Raw genomic sequence first — 26,279 nt, 5'->3', positions numbered from 1 at the left:
CCAAGACTAGTGTAATCGATCCCGGTCGCTCAAAAAAGAGCAATGGATTGCAGATAAGTAGATCGTGCTACGTATGTAAATAAAGACACGCTATTTTTTTTAAAAGACACAACTGCATTGTTTTAGTTTTTTTATTTGTACTGTTGTCATATATTCTTCCATTTTAATTTACCAGCGCTTTTAAAAATATATATTTATTATTTGGCCTTTTTTAAAAATTATTATTTGTTTTACTTTTTCGGAGATATTAATAATGAAGTCGACTTTGACTTCATTGTAAATTGAGGTACCTGTAGGCAGCAGGGGCCCAACAACTTATAGTTGCCCTGGGAAATAAACAGGTATAGTCAATTAAAAACCTTGGAAGTTGCCCCTTTAATGCCGTTTCCTGCCATGACGAGCTATAAATGTCTGCTGGTTTTAAAGTCACATGAAAATCAGTGTGTATTCAAGAAGTTTTAATTGATCTAATTATAAATGGTCATGTGTCTGGAAGGTGTAACTCTGTGCGTCAGTGGGAAGACAAACGCTCAGCAAAGACATGTGAATCACTGCCTTTGATTCCCCAAGTCTGAAAACCTAGGAACACCTGAGGGGGGAATTTGGACTCACAGTGTTTTATCTTTTGAAAGAGTTATGTTATATTCCTCTACGTTTGAGAGACTTGTAGTATCTTTACTGAGAAGCATAGAAGCTTTATGTTGATTTTCCTTTCATTTATCACCAAAACTCAAAGAATTTAAGTGTTACAATTGACTAAACGCAGTTATGTCTGATTTACTAAACGCAGTTATGTCCGATTTACTAATCTGATTTACTAAACGCAGTTATGTCCGATTTACTAAACGCAGTTATGTCCGATTTACTAATCTGATTTACTAAACGCTGTTATGTCTACAGGTGCAGTCCCGCTCGGTCCAGCGAGCACACTACTGCGCATGTGCAGAGAGGAACGGTAATCGCGTCTGGACACGCCATTAAGTAGTTTCAACACAACAGACTTATATATTACTTACTTCTTGCACTATTGTTTAAATGCAATGAAACCTTATTGTGTTGATGGTCACAAATGCAAGTGTTATGTAGTTTCACCATAAAACAATGATCTAATTCAAACAACATCCAAATTTCACTTCTTTGAGTGCATGTATACAAACTGGAGAAGAAAATAACCATCTGTCAGCAAAAGCAGAACTTTGACGAAGCGAGAAAAATAAGCACCTGGTTACCCTCCATCTCCTCCTCCTCATCCTCCCCCTCTTGTACTTCCCTGTGTGTTTTCTAGATGCGTTGCCTCCACACACTCAATGGTGCTTTGTCACCACTCAGAACAAACTCTTGGAAAATTAATAATCACCATTTCTCTGTGAGTTCTACGTCGACAGCAATCACGCTCTAACGAGAGAGAAGGTCAACTGGGACTAATTGGAAATCTGTTACCAATGAATCATATTTATGTGGATTTTAGCACGCTACAGGAATGGGAAAACCCCAAAAAGCATAACAGGGCTCATTTAAAAAGTTCAACCAAATACTTTGCATGGTATTAATCTTTATTTTCAATGTATTTTTAATCGCAATCTTGCAAATATCCCCATTTTTAGGTATTGTATCTGTAAACTATTTATTTTCTGTATTTGACACGATGGTGAGGGGTGTTGTATCATTTGAAATCCAGATCATTCATTCTTAGAAAGTGCAGAGGACTTAATTGCTTTGATGATACTCTCCTTTTAGTTTCCCCTCTGCCAGGTTCTTTGTAATTTGACAGAGTGAAATCCTTTATTACTTCAAAAACACATTCACTTAATTAATGCAAGTCATGTTAGATGTTCTCACAGCTCCTACATCTCTGACTTTGTTGCAGACCCGGCAGCAGAGGATATAAAGGACGTCCTGCAGAGCGTTATGTAACACACGTTGACCTTCGTGATACCCAGTGTTCGGCAACAGCTGTGTTTTATCACCGTGCCCTTGAGCAAAGTAGTTTAGTATCTTTAAAGTCATGCATTACAGCACCATCTAGATCTAACCAGGGTTTGGAGGGTAAGAATCCTATACAGTTATTACCTGGAAAATGCCAGTAACATGCAGGTAACACAGTATTAAAGTATTGTTGCTTGATTACTTTTGATTACTTCAATACTAAATATGCGAATAAAGACTTCAGAGAACTGAGAGAAACTTCCTCTGGAGGGAACTTTGGGAATTTAGCCTTTGCAGACCATTTACATGCATCAAAACCTATATAACAGAGCCCGAAAAGCATACTAGGACTCTTTAAAATGTGGTATATGCTTCATTATTTTAAATGTATTTTAGATTCTGTTACTCTCAGCGGTTACCTTATTTATACCCTAACTATGTTACACAGTTCCTTGTATTCCTCCCAAGGCATGGATACGATAAATATGATGTGTTTTCAGTGTAAAAAAGGAATACACTGATCCAAAAGCTCTGCCTATGATCTCAGTTTCCTGTTCTCATCTTGTGGTGTTTGTTTTTGTGCTTGTCGACTCTGTTCCAGAGTTGTTGGCAGAACTCGATTCAAACATTTTCTCCTCTAATTGGGTGTTTTTGTGGACACCGGATTAATCAGCCGCAGGGTATTTAATGTTGTTTGGGCAGCTGAGAGGTAATACAGTCAAGCCATTAACATATCATTAAAGAGTCCTAAGCATTGTAATTGGAGCCAGAACGCTGACGATACACTCTCATTAAGTGGACTCTGAGAGGGGAGACGTCTTGTTGTGATGGCTTTTAGAGAGGTGGTGCTACAAATCTGTTTAACTCAGCACGCTGTTGTTACAATGGGACGTCCACAGGTCACACTGTGGGCAGAGATGCTTTCTAAAATGCCTTGTAGGCTTCTGTTGACGCATCTAAACCGAGGTTGCAAAAACAAGGTCTCCTGGTCAGTCCCTCACTTTGATTCAGACTAAAAAACATGTCACCAAATACAGAAGGAATTGCATTGGTACAGACATTAATGGTCCCAGTTTGAGAATCCAGCTGGCCTTTGTGATGCTCTGACTTTTTCTTCAGCCACATAACACTATTTGTTTTTTTGTGACCTGTCTCGACAACCATTTAAAGGATTGACTTGAACTGCGAAGACAGCTTTCGCCATGAGGTTAAAATGTGGGGTTTTGACTGAAATGTCTGTTGTTAAATTGTCATGCCCCTCTGAATTAGCGCCTTCATCCGGAAGTTATGGAAGTTATGAGCCAAAGTAGTTTGGCTCATAATTTCGTTGATGAACCACTACCTGCAATGCTATTCCGTTCTGCTCAGCTGTTAGCATGTTAAGACGCTGAACTAAGAGTGTATAGGCTTTAAAATGTATGTTTAGCATCAGCTTTAGCTTTGGCATTGATAGCATTCTGTTGTTAGCATTTAGCTCCAAACACCCCAGTGTCTCAGGCAAATATTGTATCAAAGAATCAAGCATTCGTGCTGTGGAGGACTACGGTTATGAAGCCTTGAAGTTTGGCATTTTGTCGGCCAGCGCCTAAACTTTTTGGAATCAGAAGTAAAAAGAGAGGTTGGAGCTATAACCAAACAACCAACCAGACAATTTCAGGCGACTGAAATGTTATATTTAGCTTATATGAACTGAATAAACACTGTAAAACATCTAGACTGGACAACATGGTGGTTAGGTCTTAAAGAAATACCTCGCTTTACTGTTGATTTTACTCTGAAAAGGGCCATGATTTACAAAGTGAACGTCATAAAATCATCAGGAAAACCTTACAATTTGATTTATTTACCCATTGGCTTCTGTTTGATCTTTTTATCATGGGATAAGCAGTCCCTTTGGTCCATTCTTGAAATGTATTTTGGAATAAAAGTATGTGATATGCAGATATGGCAGATGCTGCAACCTTCATAAAACTCAACAACCTGGTGAGTCTGTCTGAAAGCTAACCTCCATCACTCGGTTCACCTTGTAAATCTGCGTTCAAGGAGAGAAATGTAAATGAACTGGATTTAAAGCTAATTAAATGAAGGGATTGTGTGTGTGTTCATATTAGGATGGATTTGATGTTCTGTCTTTTTAATTATAGCATCTAAACTTTATAATATGAACGTCATCCTTTGCCCTTGTGCATAAAACTTTGTGGAATTTAAAAACCTGCACAATAATATTGACTCTCCACTGTATCTGTACTTTGCAGGACTCATCTGTGTCAATATTTGACAGAATTTCTGGTTTAATTACAGATTCCCTTTTGTGCACTCTCCCAAATATCAGGGATTATCCAATTACCGTCTGCGTGCCGACAAACAAGCGGGGCTCTTTGCCTTTCGCTAATTGGTGTGAGGAGTGTTGCCAGTGCTCAAAGGAGAGGCCTATCACTGAGAATTATTGAATAGAGGGAAAGAAAAAGGATATGTGGTCTGCCTCGGGCTGCTTGTGGATTTCTTCTGATTTCATCAGAAAAAAAGATGGCCGAGTCGATTCCCCAGACAACAGCCAGCTGGTGCGTGTAGGCGAGCTTTGCTGCCCAAAACTCTCAGAGAAAAGAAAGTGAAAGACTCACGCTGTGTGTCTGCAGCTCATCCCTTAAACAATCCCTCAGCTCGCCCACTGCTACACAACTTTGTGGGATAGCACGGTGCGGCCAGGATTTATTTCTCAGTGTGCAACGGTATGGCAATTTCATGGCTTAAAGCAGATTTAGCACACACTGAATGAGCAATTATGTCAATGAGAGGTGGTTAAAATTGCACCTTTGAGTTCCTTGTATGTATTATTGACTTACTTATAAACCAATTACCCTCTTCTTAAGGTTATTTACTGCTTGTATTAATTGAACATGTTCGTATTCCCTCCTCAATGTGCTTATAAACCATTCTACTTTATCAAATCCAGTGAGACATTGGTGTTAAACAGCCCCGACTTGCAGGCCTTCTGGTACAACTGGTGTGTGTGTGTGTGTGTGTGTGTGTATGTGTGTGTTAGTGTGCATGCGTGTGGCATTTGAAACACAATGTGAAACAAGAGATATGCGGCAGGTTGAACAGCACGATTTATAATTTATTGAGCAGCACTGACGTTACAACAGAGAACAAATGAAGCAGAGGAGAAAAAAGAGCATTATTTATTACAAGGAGAAAGTATAGCCTGGGGGGTGTGTGTGTGTGTGGGGGGTGGGGGGGTAGCACAACATCCCATTGTACACAAACACAATACAAACCCATTACTCCAAATTTGATGATTTTCATGTTTCGTAGGATTTTGCGACCTTGTAAAGCTCAATTAAGTTTCATAACCCGAGGACTCGATTGCATAATTTAAAAGAAATGCATATATCTGTCGGATGAGGCTGTCTTATATATCGCAGATCATTTTGACATTCTGGAAGGTTTACAACACGGGGGAAAAAGGCGTACACAACCTCGGACGGGAAACAGGAAAAAAGCAACAATTGAAACATTCCCCTTCAAATGCCAGGGCTGTTTTAAATAATGCAGGCTTTTTTTTCCCCCCACAGATGCAATGGTGGTTGACTCCCACCTTAAAATCCTCCTGCTCTGCTATTCCCTCAGACCTCCGTAAAGACATCTATGCAGGAGAGAAGCTGAAACTGATAATGCAAGCAGAAGAAATGTCCCATCCCGCTGAATACTAGATCATAACAACTTGAATTAATCATTAGACCCCCGGTAGAACATATCTATGGCAATTTCTTTTCTTGTTTTTTGTAAATATCTCAGTCATTTTTTACAAAAGCAAGTGATTCAGAGCGTGTACATTCTGTTCCAATTCAAGTAACGATATATACAAACATGCTGACAAATCAAAAACTCCATTTCAATCACACCACTCTCCCACCCACCCATTAACCCATTGAGCTACAGGAAACAGAGAAGGTTAACAGCAAATACAGTAACAGACAGACAGACAGACAGACAGAAAAGACAAAAAGGAAATAATAATAATAATAAATCAGTATATATATTAAAGGCTCACTGCTGTAATAACGTACCCAGGAACCCAATCTTATTCTTTATCAAGCGGCTCTTGTAAGGAGTCAAAGGTTTCCAAAAAGGGTTTCCATGTTCTAATAAAGAATTTAGAGGAGCCTTCGAGTGTGAACTAAATGTCCTCTAACTGTAAGAAGTACACAACATCTTTGACCCATTGAGAAAAGGATGGAGGGGAATTATCTATGGCAATTTCATCTGGAATCATCATCCACCTCGTATCAAAGCTGAAGTAATGTCCCACGCATGTTGCCAAACTCCTGTTCTATCCAGGGATTGTTCATTCTGGTTTCAACCCATTAAGGCGTTATTAAGATTCTGCCCGGCAACAGAGAGCAGGATTTTATTCTACGGTTAAACAAACACAGGGCTGACATTTAAACCCAAAGCACCATGCCGGACCCAGCATTTGAATATCTTGCTTAATTGGTTGACACCAGGTTCAGTTCGGAGAGAAGGTGACTGCTGATGAATGCCATTAGACATTCGGAACTGGTCAAAGATGTCCTGGACAAATTAAGAACAAATGTAGCCTCTAGGTGTGTTTATAAAGGGTAAAGTAGCAACAAATGTGGCATTTATCCCAATTTATGCCACGGAAAAACAGAGAATCTACGAGATATATGTCAAATTTGATGGTTTTCCACTTAAAAATATGCACCTGTGCGCCTAAACCATATAATGGCAGGTATAGCCTGAATTGATCTGGATAAACCCAAGAGTGAAATGCCTACAGGAGAATTACAGCCCTGTTTGAGCAGTGGTGGAGACCAAAACAGAGCAGCAAGTGGAGTTGTATATTGAACTAAGACTTACTAAACTGTCTTTTTTTGAGGCTCAAAGTGACCAAACACTTGTTTCTACAAGATTAAACCAAATTAAATACCACTGGAGTTTCCCTTCACTTATGCAAAATTGGACTTCTTTGTAAAACAATGAATGCAAACGTTTGCTTTCTTTCTCAGAGATCCTTTATTTTCACAGATTTCCAAGTCATGAATGCACCTTACAGTATTCCATGATGTTCTCACCTTCGCTTCATAGCAGAATACACAGTCCGTTCACATTGTGTACATTTTTTAAGGAACCTTGATGACCCACCTCTGCTAGTTGTTCCATTTTAATCGTGGCATCCACCTCTCCTCCTGATCTCTATTTTGAGATCCTTCCAGTTTTGCACAGATGCAGGGATGAGTTTGACATTCAGGGCAGCATGCAGGTGGGAAGTAGGTCTGTGCAAAACCTCAGGAGTTTGTCATCCAACACTTATCGGCTCTATTGTCCTAAAACCAGTTGTCCCATTATGCACTATGAGCATTTAATTGAGTCATTAACACTTTAAATCTGCTGTAAAAAGATACCCTTGAAGGAGGAGCCTGGGATTTACACTTAAAAGGACAATAAAGCCTCTGAATCTTGAATGTTGCCACTCCCCACAGTCATTACCCTGCACTATTTCTACCGTCTGCATATTCTTGATAACGTGCAGGACCATTGATGTGCGCATGGCAGCTGTCCTATCCACAGGAGTGTTGGCCGGCGTGTCGAGTATTCACCGCGTGTTTAGTGGCTTCTACTCCTACATGAACCCAGCGACCAATCACGTAGGAATAAAAAGCCATAAGACACAACAGCAATCTCACAGGAGGGAGGAGAAAGAAGGGAAGAGGGAAGGGCGGAGGATTCCACATCAGCATTAAAAAGAAAGGCAGGGTTGTGCTATTGAAAGTGGAAGGGAACAAGGGAAGGAGAAAGGAAAGGATGGTGATGCTGATACAGTATTTACACGAGCATGCACACTGTTGGTCTTCCTCTCGGTTTGATTATGTGTGCAGCAGATGAATATGTATTAGTGAATTCCTCTGTGTGCTATATTTGATATGCTCCAAGCAAACTGCTCGGATGAACCCAACCAAACTCCATCTGCTCCATTTCCAAATATTATTTTTCAGTCGCACATGTTTTAATGTGAGGCACGTCTTCCTTCAGATGTTTCTCCAGATTACCAGTTTCTGGACGTGCTTCTAGTAACTTCATAGTGTGTGTGTGTGTGTGTGTGTGTGTGTGGCTCTCCTGCAGCAGGGAGATAGTGCATCGGTTACAGTAAGACACGTCGTCCAGATAAATATGTATGACTGCACCGCGGTAGGTTTCCTGCTTTGTATGCTAATGATCTTATACAAGTTTAATAATGCACTGCACCGAGTGTGGGGGGGGGGGGGGGGGGGGGGGGGGGGAGGCACATGGAAAGACCTGCACATCCTCACAAATGAACAGTGTGAGTACTGACGGAACATATATACGTTTAATCTCACTAATTACACCGCAAGAATGCAGGATTCCTATTAATAAAGGTTGCAGCTTCTATTTATGGTGCTGTTATTAAGCTACAGAGAGGGGATTTGTCTTCAGATTTTAGTGGTGAAAGGACACAGATTATGCAGGCAAAATGGTGAAATGCATTGCATCAGTAATGGACAAGTAGATTCATTAATTAAAGTAAGGAACACTCAGCATTTAATGGACTCAATTTTGCCATTTTTTGCTTCTTAAATGAATTAAATGACTGTTTTGTAACCGAGTATCACCAACATGAGCTGACACAACGGTGGTGTTTGAGTCTGTGGCTCCAACCTGGGTTTCTGTGATGACATCCCCTGAAAAATGCTGAATTTATCAAAAGTAATCTCATACATTTGCATTTTACAGGCTTAACCAAAATCAGCTTTTAATTTGATTCAGTCAGAATGATGAAAAATGTTTTGCAAATGACTGCCTTCTACTTCATTGTGCATACTTCTCCTTGAGTAAGATCTTCAATGCATGACTTTATTTAAAGCACCTTTGGCATTTAACCAGCTTCCTGCAGTATCTGTTAATCATATAACATCCATTTTTGTAGAATGCTAAGATATAACAAATGGTTTTTACACGTTAAATAATCAAAATGTAATATTTCTTATAATAATACCACTCTTTAAATCAGCTGGATGAAGCTACTTTTACTTCTGACAGAGACATAAAAGGTTTGAGTAGTCCTTCACTTAATTCCTTTGCATATTACAGGTTTTAATGGTAACTTCAGCAATAAGATTATTATAATTCAAATGTATTTATCTGTGATTTGGGTATAAGGCAGAGATTTGTCAAAGAGCGAAGATATGGGAATGGTTTTAGTTGGTTTGGTTAGATTAAAGGAAGTATAATGAGGGTTCATGTTAGTGTGGGATTTATTTACACCTCGAAACTCTCAAATCCTCGTGTCAGGTGGATGTGGGGTCACGTCTCCGCATCAACTCCTGCAGGATTCTGCAAAAAAACAGAAGAGAGACGACGTCAGGTGAGTTCAAACAAAAGAAAACACTTTTCACGCGTCACTCTTAAATAGGAATTTTCTGACTGGTTTTAGGTCAGAATAAAGGCTCATATGCAACCAAAATAAGATGCATGCTTAATAATGATCAATACTTTCATTCAAATGTAAAGCATCCCTTGTCTTCCTGTGTCAATGTAGTAAATTATTCAATATTCTTTTGCCTTTTATTAACTAAAAAATGAGGTTAAGTTTTGTGAAAATAGAGTTTATTGACCATAAATTCCCCCCAAAAAGAGTAAAACTTGGGGACTAAAGTCACATAGAAGGTGTAAGAGTAACTGCTGCAATGATTTATATTATATTCTGTGTAAAACGTCGAACCGTGAGGACAGAAATGAACAAAACTGTTATTATCTTTTGTTGTTTTCTGATCTTTCGAGCCGTGGAAACCTGTTTTCCTAAAGAGCTCACACTGCAATTTTCAGACCACAGCCATTAACCGCAGACTGATGACATCCCTTGTTGAGCAGCGGTTACATCTTGATGACTAACGCTGTTCACGAGGCCTAATGAAAAGTTAATAGCGAGCTCAATCCTGCACCTGCTAGCGTGCTCGGGTGAATTCGGGGTTCAACTGTGATGCATTGTGGGTAAATCCTCCTCGTACTGTACCCTGGTCCTCGTAACACAGAAGAAGTTTTAATTTGTCGGAGGATTTGTTTCGGGATAACACTCCGCACAATGAGCTGCGACATCTTCATTGAAAAGTGATGGATTGGGCTGCCAGGGAGAGAGGCTGCTTGAGAGACAGATCAGTCAAACGGGCGAGCGGCAAGAGCCCCGAAAATATGATGAATGCTCTATTTACCCAACAGATGAGCAGAGACTCGCATGGAGATTAAACGTGTGGTTTTGGACGCGTCGACTCGTGGTCACAGAACAGATAGAGGATATTTGAATAATATGTCTTTGTTCTCTGTCAGGGAGCAAGTTGGAAATTAATTTAAGTTGTGGAACATATGCAGCTCGGGCTCGTTTATCACGTCCGTTTGTCTTGCAGTGAGGGGTTTTGATAACGCTCTTCATTCCGGTGAGGATTTCCACCTGCACACTGGTCCTAAAAGATCTTTAAAAAAGTCGCAAATGTGTGATCTAATCCCCAACTCGTTCCTCTGCAAGATGAAAGTTGGGAGTCACATTACGATAATGGAAAAGCCATTATTAGTTACACATTATTCCCCTTCACTGGAGGCCCCTGTTCCTGTATAATCATGTATCATAAATGGACCATTTAACACTTATAACACGCACAAACTGAAGCCAAAGTTAAGCCACTAATCACTTAACCAAACAATGTCTCTGAGGACGGAGCGCGCGTGTTGATATAGTGACCCAATTTCCACACGTAGCATCTATAATTGATGTGCGATATGTAGCCGCCTCAGATCTGATAAGGCCTCGGCTTTGATGGATCTCCAGATAGGCTTTCAGGGGAGTGGGGTGGGGGGGGGGGGGGAACAGATGTAGAATCGTGCATCAGAGAGGGATGGGGTTGCATGTGATCGTTTCCACCCTGCAGCGAACAAAATAGCCCTCATATATCCCTGTAATCTGCATTAGCGGCGGAGCACCAGCCAGGAGACAGCGCAGAGGGGGATGAGTAATGGGCCGACCGCTGATTTGGCAGGCCTTTATTACACCTCCAAACTGAGCCATGCCCAACTGGCGAGAATATGAAATCTGGAAGTCAACCCCCCATAAAGAAGTATTTATCAGCTTATATTACACCAAACAAAACATGCTTTTTACCAGACTTGACTTTAGTTCTTCGTATGGCTTTGGTAACAACACTAGTGCTTCTCTAGTATCATCATTTTACTCTGGAGTTTGTCCACTGTTATGAGCGGTCAGAAAAGTTAACGCGCATCCACCTTACTGATCCGACGTCGCCTTTATCTAAAGAAAAACTGACAAAACTTTAAGCTTTTAAACAAAAGATTGCAGGAAATACGGCGTGTCTTGGGAACACTTTATCGAGCGGTTAATAAATTAGTACAACGCTAAAGGACTTGACGTCTCGACAGCTTTCTCAAACAGTTTACGGAGGATAAGAATACGGTACAAAAACAACTTTGTTAGGTTCTGAGAAACCGTGTTTTTGGTCCATTTCAACCAAGAAGACCGTCTTTATATCCCGTCATTCACATATTTCCATCTTACTTTGTTCACTCTCAGCTATTCCCACAAGCCAATCACATCTTCAAACCTTTAAACCTCCTCTCTCCCCCTCCTGAAAGCTGCAGGTGACTCGACACAGCCCTCCTCCACCCCTTTCCACCTCCCATCCCTCCGAATCCAGGGTTCACAAACCACTTCATACCTGATCTCCATCAATCCCTTCACGCCTCCATCACCACCACCACCAGTGTCTAGTTCCCTGACGAATGATACTCCCAGGGTCTAATTGCCAAATGCCATTACGTTGAAATGTGGAAAAGCTGATGATAATAAGTCCAAACAATTAGAGCAGAAGTGCTGCCTCAGATTTCACATTGTTTGTGCCTCAGATTCCTCTAAAAACAGAGAACTAGGTTGTTTTTAAGCTTCAAATATATCAGATAAAGCAATTACAGGTTCTTAAGGAAGAGGGTTAGGGCCCCATGTGAAAAAAATATTTGAACCAACAAACGTATTCATTTCGGTCACATGCCAATTTTTTTTCTTCCCTAAGTTCTGGTGTCATAGGACATCAGGATTGTCCTCATTAATTACCAGACACCATTACATTTCTGTGTATTCTTGGCAATAAATACATATTTTTCTCTCCTGATTGAAATATAGGTACTTTGTCAGGGTTAGGGGCGCTTAGTTGTCCTGGTCACAAAAATAAACACTAAATAAGGAAGAGGAGGGGATCTTGGGTTTGGGGAGAGGCTGTTCTGTCACATAGATTTTGTCTGGCTATGCTTTATAATCACATCATAATTATTACAGATGCTTGAGGGCTTTGTCGCTTTTTTACGTTGATTGCAGGGCTTTCGATGGTGATGAAATGGAGGTTAATAACAACTTACAATGCACCATTTGGCCTCCATACCAGAAGTTCAGGATTTATCTGACACCTTTGTAAACCCATTCATGTCATAGTAAGATTTTCTGAAGAATGGACATGGTTTTAAGAATAAATTCACTGAAAAACACAGGAATTTCCACCAGGCGATTGTATCCCGTGTGAAACCAACAGTTGAGTTATTTCTATTTATGGCTTCATAATAAATCAGTTAATATCCATGAAAATTCTCCTGTTTTTAAAACCAACTTCCTCTCCAGCTCCAGCTGTCTGGCACACGACGCTCTGTTCCTATTCCTGCCCTGTTCTCAGTAGGTTGTGGGATGAGTAATGGCCTAAAGTTGCTTTGGCATCCTCTGTCTCTGTAACAAACCAATAAAAGCCACGAGCAACTTCCTGACTGGCTGGCTGGCGTCTGAACACCCGGAGCCAGGGTGAGGAAACAAATGCATCCTGGAGAAAGAAATCCAAGATAAAGTGTACTTCTCTCCAGACCCAGAGGCGTAAAGCAATTCGTTAAATCTTCTTTATAACTCCTAAGACAGTCTTTAACGAAGGAGAATGAACTGGATATTTTTAAAGTAAATTATGCAAGAACCAGCCGCACCCCAAATCTTTTTATCTGATCTTCGAACACGGCTAAATCCTAAGATTCAAAATGCATCAACACAGCGTTAAACCGATGTAATGGCATGTAATATGCTTACTTGCTATCTGAAATTAAAGCGTAGATATTACATCCCTTGAGGCCAATCAAGTATTAATGTGTGTATTCTGCGGGGACCTTAATGCACTCCCACTAACCGCGAGTTTGTGCGGTTTAATTTCCTCCCATAATTCATGGGTTTCCCCGCGTTAATAGATTGATTCTGGAGTCTTTATTAACAATTAAAAACATCTCATAAACAAACCCCGCAGCCGAACACAGTATCTACACGGCTAACGTCGTTATTCTGGCTCCACTTTGAATAGAAACCGGATTACCAGCGAGGAGAGATAAGTAACAAATGCTGCAAAAAACTTTTCATCGGATGTTCAAGAGGTTCACTTAATCAACACCGGAGCCTGACAGCATCGCCATATGGTGGCATTAAATTTACATCATGGAGCGAAATGCGACACATCAGTCTTTACAGGATATGCATGTGTGCAGGCGGCTGTGTAACGCGTGGCTTTTCATTGTCTGGAGGGACAAATAAGGGAAGTTGAAATGTGGAAAAGCTGAGGATAAAACAATTAGAGCAGAAGTGCTGCCTCAGGTTTGACATTTTTTTGTGCCTCAGATTCCTCTAAAAACAGAGTTAGGTTGTTTTTAAACTTCAAATATGCATAATATAGCAATAACAGGCTCTTACGGAAGAGGAGAAGCACCACATGTGAACAAAAATATTTGAATTCTGACTTTGATTTCTGAATTGTGAGATTTTACTCTATTTTTTTGTGGCTCTAATTATTTTCCATAGGTTTTGGGTATAAGACATCAGGATTGTCCTTATTATAAGTGTGCATGTGTGAATCCCCTCCCTTTATTCTCCCACTGATGCTGTACGTTTCTGCAGCTGCTGGTTTATGCTTTCCACTGCAGGGTTTTCAGAAAAATATCTTACCGGTCATTTTATTATGATGAAAGTGCTGGTGGACGCATTTTGAAGGGGAGTGGAAGATTAACTCCAGGTCCGAGTGCAACGTCTGCCCCCCCCCCCCCCCCAAACAATGACAGCTAATTGGGCTAAATTAATTTTGCTCATTAGATAGCCGTCTCCTACTAAATGATGTTACTCTATAACGAAAAAGCAGTCCCAAATTTGTGCTGAAGTGAAGCATTTTTCAACTGAATTGAACTGAAACTGAATAAATTTGAAACCAGACAACATTTTTCTATACATGTCTTTAGACTGCTATCCTCTGTTTGTCTGCTACACATTTAGCTTTCTTCTTCCTGTCATAGATTTAGATTTACTTGATTTATTGTCATTTAAATGGTAGGCTTTGCATGTGGCAATGGCAGACGTGTTGAAAGGGGTTGGAAGGGCACTCTGAGAGCCCAGGCCATGGTCGTCTGCATGAGGAAAAACATTTTGTAAATCCAACCTGTGGTTTCGGATCGGCTCCAAATTTGTATGTATTATTCTTCCTCCAATTCTACATCCTTCCACCAAATTTCATGAAAATCTGGCCAGTGGACGATAAGATATGCTGTATTAATCGCAAATTGGTCCTTAAATAACCTTTTGGACCAACAGACAAACATGGCAGGTGGAGGTCAGTCATTGAGATGTGAGATAAGACTATAGAAATGATCAAGTTTGCATGAAAAGGGGTGTATTTTATAGTCATTATGGTACTTTAAATTAGCCTCTGATGAGAGTACACTGAGTCTATTGTAAGAGAGACTCTCTACAATATCAATCATAGGAAGTATTATTGAGCTCAGGATAAATGCTCACTTTCTTTCTGCCAGTGTGCGTTCCTCACTGAACAGAAAGGGTGTTTATGTAGGGCAGATAAATGAGGAAATGATTAACGGTCAGAAGCATCGCTCTTATCTCCTCCCCCCTTTCTTCCTCTCTCCCGCTTTCATTCCTCACTTTGAAGGTTTTTCTCTCTCTCTCTCTCTCTCTCTGCCTCCCGTCGACTCCAAACGGCGAACATTTTCACGAAGGCAATAAAACGCTCGTCAGCTCGAGCCTGAAATTATTTTTTAATATGACGACATTTTAATGAGGACTGAAGGAGACGGCTGGTTTGGCTGATGGCAGCGTCTCTTTATCAATGAGTGGCAGGGAGGAACTAATGGCACTTAAACAGACAGGCAGACACACACACACACACACACACACTTTATGTTCTTTATTTGCAGGAAGTTGGCCCAAATTAAAGCATTAAAAGAGAGCCAGTTTTTCCTCCACAAGGCTATCGCTGCTTCTGAGGAAACTCCACATGAACATTTAGACTCCTTTCTGTCCATTACTGTTTACTGCTTGTGCTCTGTCATTAATTGGGAATTTATCCGAAGACTTTACGGCTTAGCTCTGAAGGTCGAAAGGTGGTTTTCCCAGACTTAAGAGGTCATGGCGGGATTACAGAAAGAGCCGGATTCTGCGTTATGAGAGAACATCTGCTGTTGAAAAACAAAAGAAAACCTTCATTGATATTTGGGTTTTTATGCTCAATGCGAATTACACGCCCTCTGTTAGGACGACCCGAGCCTCCAAACAGCTGAAATGAGTTGTAAATTAAGTCATAAAGGCTGAAAGAACTTGTGTTTGAACGTGACTTTCACTCAAAGCCTTGAACCTAAATGAGTTGTCGGCTCTGAGAGTGTAGCAAAGTTCTGATAAGCAGCAAATTAACGTCCCTCACTCAGACGCTTTCCTCGTTACATGCTGTTAGAAAAAATCAAGTGCTTACTACCGATGGTCAGCCATCTCTGCAGCCCAAGGTCAGGACGGAGCGGTTGTGTGTGGAGGAGAGAGACCCCCCTGCTCCACCAGACGCTAAACTGAACCACTTGTGAGCCTCCTTCATCGTTTACCAATACAAGGTCGTCTCACGCTGGCTATGCCTCCACAATTAGCATGCAGCCCGTGGCGGGGCCTGTCTGCCCGTGCCCTGCTCTGCTAATGAGATGCCAGTCAGTCAGGGTAGAATAAAAACCTCCCGGGTGTTTGTGCACCGGCTCATGGGTGCTAAAGGAGACACACAGGAACTAATCTTACTTACACAAAGTACTCTTTCATCTGAACGGTGAAACTCTGCCATGAATGCATGATTACTGTACCCCAAACCCTGCTTTTCTTCGAGCTCTAGATGCTGTTACTGGTGAGCTTTAAGCCCAGAGCATAGACAGCAGAGTGGTGCAGGAATGAGTCCTTAAACCTGCATAAGTCAGCATTTTAGTCAACGGTTTTTGGAACGTTTTTGTGGTTAGAAGCCCTGAAATAAAATATGTGGTTAAAACTAGATGGAGAGATTTATACATTTTGTTTTATGGCATAAAATACATCAGTTACTTCCAAATGAGTGGATGTCTGAGGCTCAATAGTGTCATATATAGTGTCTTAATGAGACTACTAAACCAAGTCTAGTGCAGTATGACTACCTGAAGGACACACACAGTGCTTCCTGATTATATACAGTAAATCCACAGCACTAGATTGACTTATAATGAAATAATAATAATGCTTCATCATAAATCATCATTGCTTTGTATGATGATGCATAGATTATTCTATATAAAAAGAAAAGTTAAAATAAAAGCAAACAGACAGCTCTTAATACTACATTACCCATGATCCTTTGCTGCTGTAGTGACACACACAAAGCTCCTCAGGGCTGTAGATTTGAGCTGTTGCCAATTCAAAAGGCGTTGTAGTTCAATTTGTGTTACTGTATCTGCTGTATACCACCAGAACTATGGATAAAAGTCAATCTGCAGATGGTAAAAAATGTTCTTAAACAGAGTAGTGTTTACCCTCCGTCCGTACACAAGCTCTGTATTTGGATATTACTTGCCCAAAAAGCACAACATTTTCCACTTATTCACAGCCAAGCTATCTGTGCTGCCAATCCATTCTATTATCAAGAAAATAATCAGTAATTTATAATAAAAAAACACCTGAAAACGATGAAAACATGTCCTCATTATTTGGATCAGTCCACAGCATCCACAGGCTTCAGAGCTATAACATCTAGGATTTGACAGCCCCCAATAAAAAGACATAGGGAGTAAAACATCAATGCACCCTATCGCGATGAAATATTAATCCCACCGCTGGTTAACTTAGCTTTTTTATTGCATATTAATAGCGCTTCTGTGCAGCTCCAGCTACTTACATCCAGTGCGCACTGTTCCTCAACTCAGCATGATGCAGAGAAATCACAAAGCACTTTTTCCTACAGCGAGGAAGTCATTATAATGCAGCTCGGCTCTCCGGTGCTGCTGACAGCGAGAAAGTGAAGCTTTTAGGGAAGTGTGTGGGTTTTTAAAACTTAATCCCATGATATAAATGCTCTAAACAGGTGCTATTAAACCAATAATACAAACAACATTACCTCTGAAACTGAAAGAGCAGTCTCTCTTCATAAAGGGAGAGCGGTAAAGTTTCTGAGTCAGATCTGGGTCTGATCCTCTGAGGCGTTGTGTAAACACTGTGTTCCACGTTTTGACCCAAATTGATTCATCTTGCAAAGAGGATTGATGTAACGAGGCCTTGGGAGGCATCTGTACTAGATGTTTTACCTTGTTACGGGAAATGTAAGTGCCAGATTCAATGGTTTGTGAGTTTGTGTTTCCTTAAGGACAACATCTACCTACCTACCTATCCATCCATCCATCCATCCATCCACCTACCCATCTGTCTATCCATCCATCCACCTACCCATCTATCTATCCATGCATCCACCTACCCACCCATCAACCCATCTCTCCAGGATGTACATCTGATCCGACACCTCCTCAGCAGTCCTGGGGGGTTGTGGCCTCACAGACCCTCGCTTGCCTGCTAATGTCCCCCGTGTGTAATGGCATCCGTATAGCGCCGCTTGACGAGCTGCCAAAGGGGCCGCTCTGTTATTGCGGAGCCAATCACCCACTAAGTATTTGCTTGCTCTCCTATTTCCTCCCTGCTAATGTGCAAACCTCCTCCCCCAGCCCCCAGCCCACCACCACCCCAAATGCCGCAGCTAAATCGACTCTTCACGCCTGACTTGTCACCCCGCAGCGACGCTCGTTGAATCCCAAAGATGCATCAGGTCGGGATGCGGCTGTTGCCATGGATACATCAATGGGGAACAGGGATGCGGTCGGTCGGGTTATGACGCCTTCCTTTTTTTTTTTACTGCAGCCCCTAAATCATGGGCGGTGACGGTGTTCCCGATCATTGGGAACCATGAAGCTGACGTGACCTTTGCAGGGGTGTTATTACAGACTTTACCGTGTCTTTGGTTCCGCCGTGACATGTAGGATGTGTGTGTGTGTGTGTGTGTGTGTGCTGAAGAAGTCAGAGGAAGAAAGATGGCCAGAGCTAAAGTAAAGGTATTGTATCGTCAGAAAGGGAGTCAGCAATAACTAAATTGGCCATCTGAGCAATGTGAAGAATAAATGCTTCTTCTTTGTCTTAATTAAAGTAAATGAGATATGTGGGGGTTTGTCCCTTTTTCACTTCGACCTTAACCCTTTTTTGATCTGGAAGGAGATTTTTTTAATGTTCCCAGCTGATGCAGACACAAAACACAGATATACAGCAGGATTTTATCCAAACCGGGTAGCAAAATGCAGATTTTTCTCTGTGAAATTTCAAAGTGATGCCAGAAAGAAATATTTCTGTTGGTAAAAACTGTATAATTACTCCAGAAATATGAGAATATACATCTCTTATATATATATATTATATAAGAACAGCACCACATTATTGTCCTCATTGTATATTTATGTAGTCATTGGTTGGACAATTAAACGATCTGAAGCTCTCATTTTGGTATATTGTACATTTTTCACTTCAACCCTAAGCCAAACCGTTTTAGATATTGGTGGAGATTGTGTGAGGACGTTCCCATTAAATGCAGACATAACACAAATAGATGTAAACCTGTTTACTCAAATAAATGTATATATATTTAATACATAATATTAATATATATCTCTTTAAGTGTCTGAGTTTTTATTACTATAACAATATGTATAAAGCCGATTACAGACTCCATTTTTTGAAAGCTAACAAATGCTAACCTCAAACAGCTTAACTGCTATCTCATTGTATGTAACATTAAGCATGAAAAGCACTAAGAAACAGTCATTATTATAATTAAAACTGATGCCATTATTTGCATTATCTGACATATATAAGATTGATCCATCTATCTATAAATATAGCCTATTACAGATTACCTTTTTAGAGGAAGAAGCTAACAAATGCTAACCTCAAACGGCTAAACTGCTACCTCAAGTATAAGTATAATAGAAACACTAAGAGATCATCACTCATAAAATTAAGACTCAGATGACATTGGTTGCATTATCTGACAAATATAATACTTTTTTAAACTAAAATGTGTCTTTAAAATGAAGTAATTCATCTTTTAGCAGACAGGCTAGCTGGCTAAGTAGCATTAGCCTTAAGGAGGTTAGGAGGTAGCATAATATTGGAGCTTAAAACTGGACCACAGATAAAGAAATAAATCCATTTAGTTTGGTCTTTTTTTGCAAATGCTGCCTCAGGGCTTTCTCCTTTCGGACTTCAGGAGCTGATAACTTGTTTGTAATTACTTGCTCTCCACTTCTGTTCACACAGATTGGGGTTTTTTTTTCATAGGAAGCTTAATCATGACAGTATAATGACAATATCTGTACCGACGTATACAGCGCTGTGACAGACCCGACAGACATTTAGTAAGATAAAGCACTAATGAGGATAATAACAAAAGTGAAAGCCAATTAAGTCTTGCCACACACACACACACACACACACACACACACATCACTGTTAGAGCTAAAGTTGTGGATAACTTTCTGTGTAAGTACAGACTCTAGTACCCTGAAGACCCGCTGATAATATGCTCCAGTTCATATATTTACGTGATGATTAATTATCACTCAAACAAGCTATACCTCGTGTGTGTGTGTGTGTGTGTGTGTGTGTGTGTGTGTGTGTGTGTGTGTGTGTGTGTGTGTGTGTGTGTGTGTGTGTGTGTGTGTGTCCAGCCAGGTAGCAATGTCAAACTTAAAAGAGGTGGAGAGGTGCTCTGCAGATAAGAGCGGCAGAAGAGCAGCGATATGAAAGTGAGAGGCAAATAAAAACCCAGAAAGGTGGCGAGTCCTCCAGAGGTCTGTGAGGGAATGAGAAATATGGGAAAGCGAGTTGAAAAAAAAAAAGCCCAGACATACTTTGCCCCCCGTTATCGGGCGGCGCAGATGTGCCTCAGCCTTCTCCGCGGTGCTTCCATTCGCCACATTCATCACATAAATGCACCTTGGGAGATTGAGAGTATGGTGCAGAGCGCCAAGCCCAACCATCTGCCGTCGTTTAGAAATAAATGACAGGCCCCCAAACCTGGTGGGAGCCCGTCTCATTCCGCTGCCAGCACCAGTGCGGAGACGGGGTCCGCCCACAACCTTTCCTTTCCTTTTTCCCCCTGAAATCGATGTGTGAGACCCCTGCCAGTCGTGCTGGAGCGAGCCTCCGAGAGACAGAGAGAGAGAGAGAGAGACTTGGAGTGGATTTGGTCGGTGAAGCACAGCCCTTTTACTCAGGGGAGCGGGCAGGTGGAACAGCCTGTTGAAAGCAGCTGTCTCCCCACTGATTACAGCAGGGAGAGCAGCTCCAGCTCCAGCTCCAGCTTATTTCATTAGAGCTTTATTGATGATCTACAGATAAGAAACTGTCTTCAAGTAAACCTGGAGCTTTAACCGTCTGAAGGTATAGAATTTACTTCAATATATTCCTGCTAATTGATATTTTAATTAGTGGAAAGTCTACTGTAGACAGTTTTGAGTGTTTTCCCAGGTGTATGGAGGTGCAAACTTAAGCAACATAGGAAACTAAGTTGTAAGAGAAGGTCAAAACATCAAATTTAAGTATGTAAAACAAACTAGTACAATGTATATATGACAAACTTCATTGTAGTATATTTTAAAGTGGAGGAATGTGTGCAGAAAGAGCTCTCCCAAGCTGGACATTAGGGGAAATTAAGTGTTCAAACGAACCAAGTGGACAGTAAATTAAGACGGAGGAATCATGAGACTAACATAATTTGACTTTGATTAGCCTTCCCTCCTCAGCTGTGGGAAAGCCTATCAGCATACCATAATGACATAGTGAGGCTGGCCAACAACATCATCTCTTACCCCAATTACGTCCTGATCAGTGATATAAAATCGGAGATATAGGGTCCAACGATTCAATAAATGTAGACTGAGGCACTCCTTTGTGCATCCTCAAATGAAATACAGAGTTAAATCCCAGGTGTAATGTATAGAGGGTCATGATGCTATGCTAAATGTCTGTTTCCTTGCATCGTGTCTTAATATCTGTCCTTGTTGATGTTGCAAATGGAGCTGCTGTGATGCAAAAACTTCATCCGAAATTAAAGCACTATCCTATCGTCTTTAATCTCCTCTAAAGGATGAACTCCTCCGGCTTTCTCCTCGCCCGACTGTACGAGTATTACTTCACTGAGCTCTCGTACGAGACAGCTAATATAAGTTTGGCCCCAGAACTCAGACGGGAGGTAGACTTTATTAATTTCATGGATTCTGAAATGAGCCGTGGTGATAAGGCTATCACTCTCTTATCTGGGGGGACGGCGGGGGCGTAATTAAGCCGATAGCCAGCGATGATGAGGAAGTGCTGCGAGAGAAAAACCTCTGGGAGATGAGGGCGGAATCTTCAGGGCTCGTTTACCAGAGGGATGATTAGATTGGCACTTAATTGCCACCTTTTCTATTTTTAGCTTGGGAGGTTTTTCTTATGAGACTCCCTCCCTCCCTCCCTCCCTCCCTCCCTCCCTCCCTCCCTCCCTCCCTCCCTCCACCACTTCCATTTTCATTCTTGTGGTCAAGGTCAGTTTTCGAGAAGAGTCCGATTGTTAAATGGGTGTGTGGCGGGTGAGGGTGAGGAAAGGGAAACGTGTTCCTCACCTGTGTGGATATCTGGCAGATTGGGGTCAACAGTAGTTGGATTGCAGGGGAAAAGCACAAAACATGTTGGCTGGAAATGGCTTCGTTTTCAGGAAGCCTCAGACTCTGATAATTGTTTTGCAGCAGACCTCAGTTTTTTATTGATTCCTCGCGTCACTGTCTCCCTGCACCAAAGTCTGGACGTTTTCCGAATCCTATTTCATGTCTGATCATTACCAAGAGAAGTGGACCAGAGCTACAGATAATAGCTGCCTAGATAACGGAGTCAGAATGTGTGAAACCTGCAGAAGTAGTGGTAAAAATGTGATCAAGCATCTTCAAAAATGAAATCAAAACTGTATCTCAAAAGGCGCGGGAAGTCCAGCATTAGCCTTAGCATTTCTACTTTGGTAATTTCCCGTTTCTGTTTCGATCCAAGCTTTGGCCCTATGTCCAGATTAGACACCAGGGGTACAGTCGAATTGTCCAAAAATCAGCTCCTATAATCTTCTCCTAGGCTCTATTCCTCGACCCCTGTGTGAAACGTCACAGGGTTAAGAATAGCGGTTAGGAGAATTCAAAAGGACTTTGGAAAAGTTTTACATTGCTTAATAAGCACCGTAACTTTCATGATTCCTCGTCACGATCGGTTGTTTCCGTGAGCGGCATAGTGGGACAGCATTTTCTCCTTTCCTTTCCTAAAGGAAGGTCCAGTGTTTCCTAAGGTTATAAAGGAAGTTTCAGAGCTCCTTTCCTATCACCTAGAGAATTCAAACAGCTCTTCTCATGGCAGCCACTTGGGTTCTTCCAGGTCATTTCGCTCCGACTGACTATTCAACCGCAATCCAGCATTTAGAAAAACAAGGTTCACACTGAACAGCATCATGACTCCCAAACAACAACTGCTTTTTTATTAAATAAGTTTAGATGTCTTCCTACTGAATATGTAGTCAGGTGTGAACCAAGGATGTGGAGGTATACTTTCATTAAAGGACTACAGTTTTTGCCAAAAAAGGGTCAGAACCAATAAGGCATTAGTCTGACTTTCTGTACTTCCAACTTCCCCATCCCTTTGTCCCTCTGCATTTTCTCAAACAGGACGTTATAGTGAATGTGTTTGGCACTATTTTCAGTCGCGGATTGATACAGATGTGTAGCTATGGTGAGTTTTTGAAAACCAGTGTGTAATTGACATCCTATGTTCAAAGGAGAATGATGTCTTTGAAAAACAAAGGCGCTCTATGGCACAGAGGTATAAGCTGTTTCAGGCTCTGGATACACAATTATTAGTAGAATAAATTCACTGCTGGGTTTGGTATTCACGGGATTTGTAGACATTGGCCAATTACAGTGCAGTTGTGCAACACCTGGAGAAAACACATTACAACCACAGCCCTGGACAGAGTGGCATTCCCTCAGGGTTTTTAATTTACCTGTCCACTAATTCAAGATTGCACGACATGAAGCAAAGCTCAAAGACCTTTGTGTGAGACAGCTGTGAGAATATTGCCTCCCTGTGTAAACATTTCCGGCTGCAGAAAGGGGAGCTTACAAATCAGCCTGTTAAAAAAAAACCCTAATCCCTGCTCCTCCGACACATGCACGGGAGAGAGGAGGAGTGTTATCACCCATGGTTGACATACTCCTGTGTTTTCTCCCAGCATCCTCGGGGGGGTTTATCATTCCCGCGCTCTTTCTATTATCCCCAGCACACTGGTGGCTGTCCTCGGGAACGAGACGCCTTGTCAGGGTCGTAGAACAAAGGGAGAGCATGTCGAGCAGCAGCAGATTAGACCCGGAGAGGAAGAGTGGGGCTTCAGGGAGGGAAACCAAGGAATCAGGGATGAAGTGGAACTTTTTTTTAACGTCCTCTCTCACCTGATGAAACTCCTGCTTTGCATTTACAAAAACCTCCTTTGTTCTTTTTCTACAAACATTTATATGGTGCATAGAAAACCCCCCGAGAGGGATCGTCTGATTTTAATTCTGTCTCTGCAGTGGATGCTCCTCGCTTTGATTTGTGCATCACAAGAGGACAATGTGCACAGGAAGAAGACGTACCGACCTATAAAAACTATGTAAAAAGGAGCACAGGGAGGTTTTTAAAATGAACTTTCTGTCTTTTGTTAAGTAAAAATTCCTCTGGCTCACCTTAAATGTCTGCTTCCTTCTTATTGTTATTCTAAGTACCTAAATATCCTGCAGAAACAAGAATATTTTCAGGGTTTACTCAGCTTTTAAGAGATATATTTCATTCTTAATCCTCTTGTGGTTTATCAGGATGTCCAATTTCTCTCCATTATGTCTCATGAATGTACAAGGAATTAATCTGATTAATCTGCCTAATATTTTCTCTATTAATTAGTCCAAGGTAACGTCAATTGGTCAGTGAATCCTAGACTACTCTCACACAGCAAATCCATAGACACATGAGCTTATTCATCTCTTTATGTAAACTCAAAGCTGATATAAGTGTGTTTCCCTTTTTTGAGATAATATGCAAGCTGATACTTTAAATGTAAAAATAGCACGCTTTGTATTAGAGGTTTTAATCTGGGGTTCTCGCCATTTAAAAAGAGCATTATTCAACCTTATATTGTACATATTGTTATCTGCAGGTAGGTTTTGTTAAGTCTATCAATTACAAACTCATGCAAGCATAACATCAGTTTGAACTGAGCACTCTTACTTTCTGTTTTTGGAATAAATAGGTCATAAAATCATGAAATTAATGGCTTTTTTATTAGGATTTTTGTTCTGGTTTAAAGCTTATTCATCTTTGACATTTGTTGTAATGTCCCAACTGCAATGCTGTTACCTTGAAAGGCTATCTCCTGCAGACAAAGAACTAATCTTGTGTTTAACCACAGCAGATAAAACCGTGAAATCTGCATGCAACACACACACACACACACACACTGACACACATCATCTCACAATGCATTCCAAAAAGTTATAACGTGCAGACAAGCGCTCGGCAACCCCCAGATCCCACACTTCATTACCCGTCCAGCCATCCCTGACTGGAGTAAATCGATGCAGGATAATAGCCAGCGCCCTCACACCTCCATCACTCTCTCCTCCGTCCCACCATCCATTCGTCTCTGCTCTACAGTATTTCTTCCATCCAAACCTCACATCTCTCCTCTGTCTGTTTTCATCCCTGGATCATTCCTCTTATCAGCTGTGATGCCGTGGTCCAATATAACATGTCTGTTGTGTTTACTGACAGCTTGGTGGAGCAGCATTGACAGTAACGGGGATAATAAGCTCATCGTGTCTCACTCTTGTCCGTCTGGTCTCTGGGGCGACTTGTGTTTCTTCCCTCTTATTTTGGCTTTCCCAGTCTAATTTGACTGGCCTTTTTTTTTTACCACAAAACCATTAATCATGACCTACTTTTATTTACCATCCTTTTAAGCTGTAAACAATGTCTCACACTCCTTGTTTACATGAATATCTGCAGTACATAAACAAAGAATAGACACTAAATTTGGTCGACTGAACCTCTCAAAATTCAATCAAAGAGGTGATCTTTTATGTTCAAATACATTCTGTGGATGATATCTTAAGGCCTTGAAGCAATCAAATGTAAAACACAATATTTATGTAGTAAATTGCTCCAATTTGACCCAAAAAAATTGCATTTCAGAGTGTCCGTTAACAGCTAATAACCTACATAATTGTTACTAATGGTCAAAAGTTTCACAATTCTTCCAACTCGCCTTTTAGATAATTTACTGTGGTTAATGGCCCACTGCAGGCTTGTTGCATACAATTAAAGTGATCCATTATCTCTAAAAAACAACAAAATAGCCTGTCACCTTTGCTTTATCCACATTCATGATGCCAAATTGGTTGAACTACAGACTCTAAGTGGCTTTTTTTGAACAATTATTTGCAAGAATTATGAAATAAATTCCTTTTTTTTAATCAGGGTTTTTGTGATTACTTTCTGTTTTCATGCATATTTATCGCTGAAAGGGGTTTTAATATCTCAAATGAGATGTGACAGCAGTATTATAGATGCATAACAACATGTAGAAGTGCTTGCATCATGTGTACATCACAGCAAGGAAACAACAACTTCCTCTCAGTCAATCCGAGTAAAACACTGAATTATTGAGCATCAGGTTTTTAAAACAAGATCTTGATTTGTGGTTGGCAAGATTTTTTTTCCGGGGACTAAACAATGACAGTGGTTTGAAAGGAGGAGTGAAGAAGATGCATGAAATATTTAGAGGAGCTGAAGTGAGAGGGAGGAAGACGGAGATCAAAGAGCC

At 41.0% G+C, this 26,279-nt stretch overlaps 1 long non-coding RNA gene across 1 annotated transcript in view; it reads right to left on the bottom strand.

Moving 5' to 3' along the window:
- Window positions 1–8,689: 8,689 nt before the first annotated feature.
- LOC134879477 (uncharacterized) overlaps window positions 8,690–26,279 on the bottom strand; it is a 37,382-nt gene continuing 19,792 nt past the window's right edge. The window contains exon 3 of the long non-coding RNA XR_010167849.1: window positions 8,690–9,303. This is a non-coding gene — a long non-coding RNA (uncharacterized LOC134879477). The remainder of the gene's footprint in view (window positions 9,304–26,279) is intronic.

This window comes from Eleginops maclovinus, chromosome 17 (genome assembly GCF_036324505.1).
Source record: "Eleginops maclovinus isolate JMC-PN-2008 ecotype Puerto Natales chromosome 17, JC_Emac_rtc_rv5, whole genome shotgun sequence".
Taxonomy (NCBI): Eukaryota; Metazoa; Chordata; class Actinopteri; order Perciformes; family Eleginopidae; genus Eleginops; species Eleginops maclovinus.
The sequence above is the reverse complement of the archived record's forward strand: the minus strand, read 5'-3'. Positions and strand labels throughout refer to the sequence as shown.